Genomic DNA, 11,126 nt, shown 5'->3' with positions numbered 1-11,126 from the left:
GGAAGGTTAGCTTTTGACTTTTTGGGGAAAACTCATTGAAAGGGTAACAAGAATCTGTTCAAGACATTGAAAAAGCCGCCCCCCAGCTTTGATAAATCTAGACAGATATTGGTGCTTCTTTAGTAACCATGAATTGTGATTTAAATCAGACAAGGTCTGTCTGTTGATGTTTGTAATCTGCTTGTATTTGCCCTGAAGTTCAGGGGGCTGATCTTCCCCCCCCAAGTAAGTGAATGATATATGTATGTTTATTTAAACTGAGATTGTTAACCCCTTAAAGTTACTTTCCTTAGAAAAGCAGATCAAAGAACCTGTGTTGGCAGCCCTTCCTATGTGCTGTTGTTGTTGGCCTTACACAGCCACAGTAGCTGCTCACCACATTGTTGTTACAAATGGAAATAGAAATAAAAAGCAACACAAAATAATCAACCTGAATTTGTAGAATTTCAAAAAACAATCACGATCCCAAAGAAGACAATGAGAAAATACCTTTTGCTACTCCTTTGTTGGAGGTCTATGCTTGTGGGATACTACATATATTTTCCAATTTTCTTTTAATATATTAATCACTTTTGAAGACTCTTCCTATTCTACCACTTTTGCTTTCTTTTTTTTCTTTTTTTTTAAAAAAAAGTCTTTGTCGGTATCTGAGGATGAGGTGGTAGGGGGGCTAGAAATGGCTATTGCCAAGTGGCTGCAGTGGTGAGGGAGATATGAGGGGTGGTAGCTCTGGTGGGAGTTAGGATGTATGTGGGGGAGCTCAAGGGCCACAGAGGCTGTTGCTGCTGACTGTGTCAGACCATCTTCAAAATCTGAGGAAGCCATCAGTAAAAGCACATTTTTTTCAAATGTTTAAAATGAAGTTTGCCCTTGATCCTAAAAACCTAAAATTGAGGCTATCTTCCTTCAAGCTCCTTGGTTATGAATGTGCTTCCTGCTATGGTAGATATCATTGTTGTGTGGGCTGTGGATTTGCAACATCAGATGACTCCATTATAGTGGATTTCTTTGTTTTAATTTATTTAGTATTTTATTTTTCCCTAGTTACATGTAAAAACAACCTTTAACATTTATTTGTAAAACTTAATGTTCCAAATTCTCTCCCTCTCTCTCTACCACCCCACATTGTGAAGGCAAGCAATTCATAGGTTATACACATGCAGTCTTGTAAAATATTTCCAGATTAATTATGTTGTGAAAGAAAACATAAACCAAAAAAAAACCCAAAACAAAACAACCCCCCACAAAAAAAACTCAAGAAAAATAAATTAAAAGAAAGTATACTTCAATCTCTATTCATATGCCATCAGTACTTTCTCTGGGGATGGATAGCATTTTTCATCTTAAGTTCTTCAGAGTTGTCTTGGATTGTTGTATTGCTGGGAATAGCTGTTAATAGCTGATCTTCTTAAAATATTATTATTTCTTGTACATAATACATTTCACGTTGCATCAGCTCATGTAAACCTTTCCAGGTTTTTCTGAGAGCATCCTGCTCATCATTTTTATAGCAAAATAATGTTTCATCATTATTACATACCACAATTTGTTCAGCCATTCCCCAATTGTTGGACATTCTCTCAGTTTCCAATTCTTTGCCACCAGAAATCAGCTGCTATAAATATTTTTGCACATATAAGTCCTTTTCTGTTGGGGGCGGGAACGGGAGATGTTGGGGGCGGGAACGGGAGATGTTGGGGGCGGGAACACTTAGAGCTAGCTTGCTGTAATTGCCATATTAGGATATAAAGTAGGACTCAGCCTGTGATTGGACGATAGAGCTCGCATAGGGAGGGGTAAAGCTATAAGAGCACTCGCTTCGGGGAAGTGCGGCGTTCCGGGATGTAGTTGCAACGGAATAAAGAGCTCCCTGATTACCTCAGGTGTTCTGTCTGGTTCTTCCTCCACGAGGGTCGTGGAGGCCGGTGGCGCCCCAAAGACTCATCATGCTGCGACTTGGTGAGTGAGAGGACGGGCTAGCAGTGGTGGGGACAGTAGTGCGAGTGCTGGAGATAAAGCACTCCACGCTTTTCCTTTATGTTTTTTATCTCTTTTGGAATATAGACCTAGTAGTAGTATTGTTAGGTCAAAAGGTATGCATGGATTAATAGCCCTTTGTGCATAGGTCCACATGGTTCCACAGGATGGATGAATCAGTTCAGAACTCCACCAACAGTGCATTAATGTTTCATTTTTCCCATATCCCTTCCAACATTTGTCATTTTCCTTTTCTGTCTTATTAGTCAATATAAGGTATAAGGTAGTACCTCAGAAGTATTTTAATTTGAATTTTCCAATCAATAGTGAGTTAGAACATTTGTTTCTTATGGCCATAGCTACCTTGGATTGCTTCATCTAAAAACTGCTCATATCTTTTGATCGTGTATTAATTGGAGAATTTTTTTTAATTTGGTTCAGTTCTCTATATTTTTGGGAAATGAGGCCTTTTTCTTTTTTTATCATCATTATACTCATAATTACTATCAATATAGTAACAATAATAATTAGATTTTACACAGTACTTTGAAGTTTGCTAAGGACTTTTTACATGTTATATCATTTGATCCTTACAACAACTAGGGGAATAGATATAATTATTACCCTTATTTCAAACATGGGGAAACTGAGACTGGTTAAATGACTTGCGCAGGGTCACATTGCTAGTAGGTATGTGAGGGAGGATTTGAACCCAGGTTTTATTGAGACTAACTCCAGCACTCTTTTTTTTTCTTCTTTTTTTTTTGAGGGGGGGAAGGCAGGGCAATTGGGGTTAAGTGGCTTGCCCAAGGTCACACAGCTAGTAAGTGTGTCAAGTGTCTGAGGCCAGATTTGAATTCAGGTCCTCCCAACCCCAGGGCTGGTGCTCTATTCACTGCACCACCCAGCTGCCCCCAGCTCCAGTACTCTTATGCTCTGTACCACCTAGCTATCATGATCTCTTGAGTCAGTCTGTTACACTTTTGGACAGCTCCAGTAGCTAGGAAGTTTTTCTTCCCCTCAAGCCAAAATTTGCCTATCTTTAGCTTCCACCTCCCGGCTCCTATTTCTCCTCTTTGGGGCCAAGTAGTACAAATCTAATTTCTCTTCCAAGTGATGGCCCACATCTAACATACCACCTTAAGTCTTTTCTTGTCTAGGTTCAACATATCATGTACTTGAGGCCCTTTCCTATGACAGCTGAAATCTTTTAGGTATCACTTGGCTTTTCAATGTCTTTCTTATAATCTAGAGCCTAGAAATGAACAGAGCACTCCAGATGATGTCTGACCAGGGCAGAATTCAAGAGAACTCTCACCCTTTTACTCCTGGTTGTTATATACCTTAATCCAGAAATTCTGAGAAAGAGGTTAACCCCCAAATTCCATAGTTAGTGATTGCCTGGCAGGGCTAGCTAATGCTAGATTGCACAGAGAGCTTCTTAACTTGAAGTCTGTAAACTTGTTTTATTTTACTTTATTTTTATAATTGCATTTCAACATAATGGATTTCCATTGTAATCCTGTGCATTTTATTTCATGCCTTTAAAAATATTATTCTGAGAAAGAGTCCATAGCTTCAGCAGACTGCCAAAGGAGGTCATGATTAAGAGAGAAAGAAAGAAAGAAAGAAAGAGAGAGAGAGAGAGAGAGAGAGAGAGAGAGAGAGAAGAAAACTCTTACTAGAGTCACGGACAGGAGCACGGTATAGTGTCTTCCTACCTAAAGCCATCTATGTACCCTTTCAATATACATGGAGCTGTGCCTGTGGTTCTCACCTGGTCCCTCAGAAGAGAGAGTGACTCCTGGAAGAGGAGACACTTCCTGGGAACTAGTATAAGGAATGCAGAAATGGGGGAGGGGAAATGCTGGAGGTGGTCATGATTATGGTCAAGAAGGAAGGTCAAGATGACGGGAGGCCGTCCTGAGCACCTCCTTGGCCATGGAGCACAGCTGACAATGTTGTCTAGTTAGATGCAACTCAGAAGATCCAACTTTTGGGTTCTGGCTCCAGTCTCCTTTTGCAGACTTATTTCCTATCATCTCCCTTCAATTGCTTGGAATTCCAGACAAACTGACCAACTTGCTATTTTTTGAAGGTGACATTCCATTTGCAAAGGCCCAGAGACACCCTATGTCTAGAATCCAGTCCCTATTTACTTGCACCTCTAAGAATCTCTAGCTTCTCCAAGGCTCACCTCTAGTGTTGCCTCTTTTTTCAGATGTTTTTATTTTTAGTTTACAATACTTGGTTCTACATAATTTTGAGTTCCAGATTTCTTCCCACCCCTCACCCACTCTCTCCCCAAGATGGCATGAAATCTGATATATCTTCTACATATAACTTTGCATTGAACTTATTTACACACTAGTCAAGTTGTGAAGAAGAATTATAACCAATGGAATGAATCATGAGAAAGAGGAAACAGAACCAAAAAGAAAAACCCAAAAAAAACCAAAAGAGAAAAAAAAAGGGGAAAAAAGGCAATCATAAAATGTGCGCAATCTGCATTCAGACTCCATAGTTCTTTCTCTGGATGTAGATAGCATTCTCCATTGTGAGTCCCTTGGAGTTGTCTTTGCACCTTGTGTTGCTGAGAAGAGCAAAGTCTATCAGGGTTAGTCTTCACAGAATCCATTTATCTGTGGTTGTCTATAATGTTCTTCTGGTTCTGCTCACTCACTCAGCATCATATCGTGTAGGTTTTTCTAGGTTGTGATGAAGTCCGTATCATCCCCATTTCTTATAGCATAATAGTATTACATTACCTTCACATACCACAACTTGTTCAGCCATTGCCAAACTGATGGGCATCCCCTTGATTTCCAATTCTTAGCTACTACGAAAAGAGCCACTATAAATATTTTTGTACATATGGGTCCTTTTCCCACTTGTGTTCTCTCTTCGGGATACAACCCTAGAAGTAGTATTGCTGGGTCAAAGGGTATGAACATTTTTATAACCCTTTGGGCATAGTTCCAAATTGCTCTCCAGAATGGCTGGATCAGTTCACAACTCTACCAGCAATGTAACAGTGTCCCAATTTTCCCCCATCCTCTCCAGCATTTATCATTTTCCTGTTTTGTCATTTTAGCCAATCTGACAGGAGAGATGTGGTACCTAAGAGTTGCTTTGATTTGCATTTCTGTAATCAGTAGTGATTTAAAGCATTTTTCCATATGCCTATAGACATCTTTAATTTCTTCCTCTGAAAACTGCCTGTTCATATCCTTTGACCATTTCTCAATTGAGGAATGACTTGTATTCCTATAAATTTGGTTCAATTCCTTGAATACTTTAGAGATGAGGGCTTTATCAGACATGCTGGTTGTAAAGATTTACTCCCAACTTTCTGCTTGCCTCCTAATCTTTGTTGCATTGGCTTTGTTTATATAAAAATATTTCAATTTAACATAATCAAAATTATCCATTTTGCATTTTGTAATGCTCTCTATCTCTTGTTGGGTCATGAATTTTTTTCTTTTCCATAAATCTGACAGGTAAACTATTCCTTGCTCTCCCAAATTGCTTACTGTATCATCCTTTATTCCTAAAGCATGAACTCATTTTGACTTTATTTTGGTATACAGTGTAAGATATTGGTCTACACCCAGTTTCTGCCCTACCATTTTCCAATTTTCCCAGCAGTTTTTATGAAATAGTGAAATCTTAGCCCAGAAGCTGGATTCTTTGAGTTTATCAAAGAGTAGATTGCTACCGTCGTTGACTTCTCCATCTGATCCATGATTCCACTGATCCACGATTCTGTTTCTTAGCCAGTACCAGGTACTTTTGATGACTGCTGCTTTATACTACAGTTTAATATCTGGTATGGCTAGGCCACCTTCCCTAGGAATTCTTTTCATTAATACCATAGATACTCTAGACCTTTTGTTCTTCCAGATGAATTTTGTTACTATTTTATCCAGCTCTGTAAAATAATTTCGATTGGTATGGCACTGAATAGATAGATTAATTTAGTTAAAATTGTCATTTTTATTAAATCAGCTTGGCCTAACCAAGAGCAACTGATATTTTTCCATGAAATGAGGCCTTTTTCTGAGGAACTTGCTTCATTTTTTTATATTTCCTTCAATCCTATCCCCACCCTGATTAATCCATAGTCTCTCTCCATTCATTCTGTCCCTCCTCAAAAGTGTCTTGCTTCTGAAAACCCTTCTTCCAATCTGCCCTCCCTTCTATCACCCCACTCCATTTTCATTCCTTCCCCTACAAATTTACTGTAGATAAGATAGTCCAGTAAGAAGATAGTCCTGTAATATAGATTTCTATATCCAACTGAAGTGCGTATGTTATTCACTTTCTGAGTCAGTTCTAATGAGGCTAATGTTCACTCAGTCCCTCTCAGCTCCCCCCTCTTCTCCTCCATGGTAAAAGCTTTTTCTTGCCTCCTTTATGTGAGAAAAAGTATCACATTCTCTCTCTCACTTTCTCTTAGTACATCTTTCCTTCATTCCTTAATTTTATTTTTATGTATCATCCCTTCATATTCAACTCAGACCTGTGGCCTCTGTCTATATGTACTCCTTCTAACTGCTCTAATAATGAGAAAGTTCTTATGAGTTGCAAGTTATCATTAACCCATATAGGAATGTAAACAGTTTAACCTTATTAAGTTCCTTATGATTTCCCTTTCTGGTTTACCTTTTTTTGCTTCTTTTGAGTCCTGAACTTGAAAGTCAAATTTTCTTTTCTGGTCTTTTTATCAAGAGTGTCTGAAAGTCCTCTATTTCATTTAATATTCATTTTTTCGCTTGATAGATTATATTCAGTTTTGCTGGGTAGGTGATTCTTGGTTGTAACTCTTGCTTCTTGACCCTCGAGAATATCACATTCCCAACCTTCCAATCCTTTAATTTAGAAACTGCTAAATAATATGTTATCTTGAATGTGACTCCTTGATACTTGAATTGTTTCTTTCTGGCTGCTTGTAATGTTCTCTCCTTGACTTGGGAGCTCTCGAATTTGGATATAACATTCCTGGGAGTTTTCATTTCATTTCTATTTTAAGCTCTGGTTCTAGAATACCAGAGCAGTTTTCCTTGATAAGTTCTTGAAAGATTACATCTAGGCTCTTTTATTGACCATGGATTTCAGTTAGTCAAATAATATTAAAATTATCTCTCTTGGATCTATTTTCTATGTCAAATGTTTTTCCAATAAGATATTTCATGTTTTCTTCTATTTTTTTCATTTTTTTGTTTTTTTTTGTTATTATTTCTTGCTTTCTCATAAAGTCATTAGCTTCCATTCGCTTCACTCTAATTTGTAAGAATTATTTTCTTCACTGAGTTGTTGTACCTCCTTTTTCATTTGGCCATTTCTACTTTTTATTTTCTTCAGTATCTGTGTGTGTATGTCTCCTTTACTAAGTTGTTGACTCATTTTTTCATGATTTTCTTGCATCACTCTCATTTCTCTTTCCAATTTTTCCTCTCCCTCTCTTACTTGATTTCCAAAATCCTTTTTGAGCTCTTCTATGGCCTGAGACTAATTCATATTTTTCTTAAGGTCTTTGGATGTAGGAGCTTTGACTTTGCTATCTTTTTCTGAGTGTTTGTTTTGATCTTCCTTGTCACTATAGCAATTTTCTATAGTCAGATTTTTTGTGTGTGTGGGTGTGTAGCTTATTCAGTTTTACAGCCTATTTCCTGACTTTTAACTCTTTGTTAAAGTAGGGTTCTCCTTCTGGGGTGGAGGGTGCACTGCCCCAAGCTTCAGGTGTTTTGTGCAACTGTTTTCCCAGATACTTTAAGGACCTGTAAGCTTTCAGTTCTTCCAAGGTGGTATGATTTAAGGAGAGGTGTGTTTACTATTCTCCTGGACTATTCTCTGGTCTGTGAGTGACCTGTCACTCTTTTTTATCCTGTAACTGTGATGAGTGTTGCCACTCCACTGAGATCTCAAGCTCTGGTGTGCTAGTGCTCCTCCTCATTCTAGGTACTGCCTCCCAGGACTGTGAACCAGATCCAAGTATGGAAAAAGCAACAGAGTCCTGCCTCAGTGCTGGAAAAGAGACCCCTATAATCTCATTCTGACTAGTTGTTCAGGCCCCTTACCATCTGTGAACTGAGAGCCCCAGAAGCAGTTGCTGCCTTTACTTATTTAGTGGTTCCCAAGGCCTGCTCCTGGTTTGCTTGTGCTCATCTTTGCTGGGGTTCAGTCTGTGGTGGCACAACCTGCTCTGAATTGTATTCCACTCTCATCCAGGTGTGATGGTCCTTTGACTGGAAAATTATTTTACCCCTTTTTGTAGTTTTTGCTGCCCCAGGATTTGTTTTATGGAATTATATAAAGCTATTTAGAGAGGTTTTAGGGAGAGCTCAATCAATTTGATATCTTTTTCCCACTATCTTGGCTCTACCACACCTCACCCCCAAGGATTTACTAATACCCACTGGCATCTATATCCAGGGTTGTCATCTTGGATGAGTTGGTTAAAGCACACTTTCCCACCATAACAAGAAACTTCCATTCCTGAATACTTGGAAGATGAACTTCGCGATGGAAATTCTCTGGTAGTTGTGCATTTTGAAAGCTGCCAGGACATATTTTGTTTCCAAAAGTCCCTTAATATGACTTCCATCAAACTAAATGAGTTGGCAATCCAAAAAGTGTTGACTACCCATGGGAAGGAAGATGAAGTTGATGTCTATGACTATATGTACAAAGCAGTGGGAGACTATATGTTTGGTGATCAACCATCAATTCAGTTCCAGTATATCCAGAACTGTGTTAAGAATAGGAATCTTCCTAAACTTAGTCTTCTTGAATGTTGCAATATAAAGAGAATGTGTGAGCAAGAAATGATTGCCAGAAAACCATCATAAATCAAAATTCATCCCAATTTCCTCTTCCACTGAAACCACACTGACATAAAAAAAGAATAATTTCTAATGTTTGGGAGAATACCCAACCTTTCCAAGTTATATTGGTTAAAGGGAATACATTGAACACAGAAGAAATGGTCAAAGTTCATTCAGGACTGGAATTTTTCATGCAACAGAGTTTCTTTCTAAACCAGTTATAAATTCAGAGATATATGAAAGAAGTGGCCATGTTTGGAGTGAATCATTGGAATTTGATATTAATTACCTGTGACTTACCAAAAATGGTTCAGTTACACTTTGAAGTTTATGCTGTGAATAAAGTGAAAACAAAAAAAAGTCAACTAAAATTATTAATCCCTCCAAATATCAGACTATCAGGAAAGATGGAAAAGTATACTATCTGTAGCATGGGTAAATACCATGGTATTTGACTTTTTAAAAGAAATCTGAAAACTTGAGGCATCATATTGCACATATGGTCATCATTTCTTTATAAACCTGAGGAAATGTTGAGTCCAATGGGAACTGTTAAATCAAATCTATATATTAAAATATGTGACAGCTTTACATATTAAATTCCCTGAGAATTTTTGTTTTAAAAATCAGCCTTATTATCACCGTACCTTTTATAAGATTATTGAAAATGCAGCTGAGATTGTAAGTAGTGACTGTGGTAATGTATCAAGGTGAGGTAGGAAAAAAAATCCAGTTGCGCTAAAAGAAATTATGAAGAAGGATCCTTTATCCCAACTGTGTTAGATTGAAATAGATCTTATTTGGATTTTGCAGCAAGACTGTAGAAAAAAAAAATTAGAGGCATTGCCAAAATTGCTATTGTCAGTCAAATGGAATAAATTTGAAGATGTTGCTCAGCTACAGGCTCTTCTTCAGATATGGCCTGAACTGCCTCATAGAGAAACATTGGAATTATTAGATTTAATTATCCAGATCACTGTGCAAGAGAGTATGCAGTGGGCTGCTTGAAATAAATGAATGACAAAAAATTTTCTCTGTAACATCTACAAGTTTTAAAAAATGAACTTTTCCTTGATTGTGCCAAGATCCCTGTTAGAGCCCTTTCTAATGGGAAGATAGGGCACTTTTTATTTTAGCATTTAGGTCAGAGGTGCACATTCCTACTGTTTCAACGTAGTCTGAGCATCAAAGCTTGCTGTCTGGCAAGTGTGGGGTATATGAAAATGCTTTCTAAACATATTGAAACTCTTAGTAAGCTGAAGACCTTAAAAAGTTTAATACGATTAAGTGAAGTGAATTTGAACAAAGCAAAAGAGAGACAATGCACACATGCTTAAAACAAACTGCTTACTGAGAAGCCAGTTCTGATCTTCATTCACCTCTGAATCCTTGTGTCACATTTTCACAGCTTTCTGTTAGGAAGTGCAAGTATATGGATTCTAAGATAAAGCCTGGGAGGATAGTATACAACAATGAGATATTTGGAGGAGATCCAGTGGGTATCATTTTCAAAAACAGGTATGATGTATGCATGACAAGATATGTTGACACTCCAGATGTTGTGGTTAATGGATTTATTTTGGAAAAATGCCAGATTGGATCTCTGAATGCTGCCATATGGTTGTTTAGCAACAGGAGACTACTCTGGCCTGATTGAAGTTGTTAACACCTGTGAGACAATTGCAATATTCAACTAAAATAATAGTAATGTTTCTACCACAGCTGCCTTCAATAAAGATACTCTTCTAAATAGATCCAGGGAAGATAATTCAAGAATTATTGGACTCCCTGACAGCCATGATAAAAAAAAAAGTTTGGGCAACATATTTCAAGAAATTTCAAAGAAAACTGCCCTGATATATTAGAACCAGAGGCAAAATAGAAATTTCAAGAATCCACCTATCACAAACTGAAAGAGATCCCAAAATGCAAATTCCCTGAAACATCATATCCAAATTCCAGATCTCATAGATCCAGGAGATATTTTTGCAAGTAGTCAAAAAAATAACAATTCAAATATCATGGAACTGTAGACAGAACTGCATAGGATTTGGCAATTTCCACATTAAACAACTGGAGGACTTAGAATATGATATACCAGCAGGCAAAGGAGTTAGGATTCCAACCAAGAATCACCTACCTGGAAAAATTGAAAATAATCTTTCAGGGGGAAAAAATGGATACTTAATCAAATAGAGGACTTTCAAGAATTTCTAATTAAAAGACCAGAGGTGAATAAAAATTTTGACCTCCAAATAAAAGACTCAAGGCAAGCATAAAAATTTTAAAAAGAAACAAGAAAGAGAAAACATAATAAGTTCG

The 11,126-nt window shown here is 37.6% G+C and overlaps 1 pseudogene; it reads left to right on the top strand.

The window, feature by feature from the left end:
- Positions 1–3,884: 3,884 nt before the first annotated feature.
- LOC118837755 lies at positions 3,885–10,570 on the top strand (annotated as a pseudogene).
- The last annotated feature ends 556 nt before the right edge of the window (positions 10,571–11,126 follow it).

The sequence above is a fragment of the Trichosurus vulpecula genome, chromosome 1 (assembly GCF_011100635.1).
Source record: "Trichosurus vulpecula isolate mTriVul1 chromosome 1, mTriVul1.pri, whole genome shotgun sequence".
Classification (NCBI taxonomy): Eukaryota; Metazoa; Chordata; class Mammalia; order Diprotodontia; family Phalangeridae; genus Trichosurus; species Trichosurus vulpecula.
This window is presented reverse-complemented; position numbering and strand designations above follow the sequence as displayed.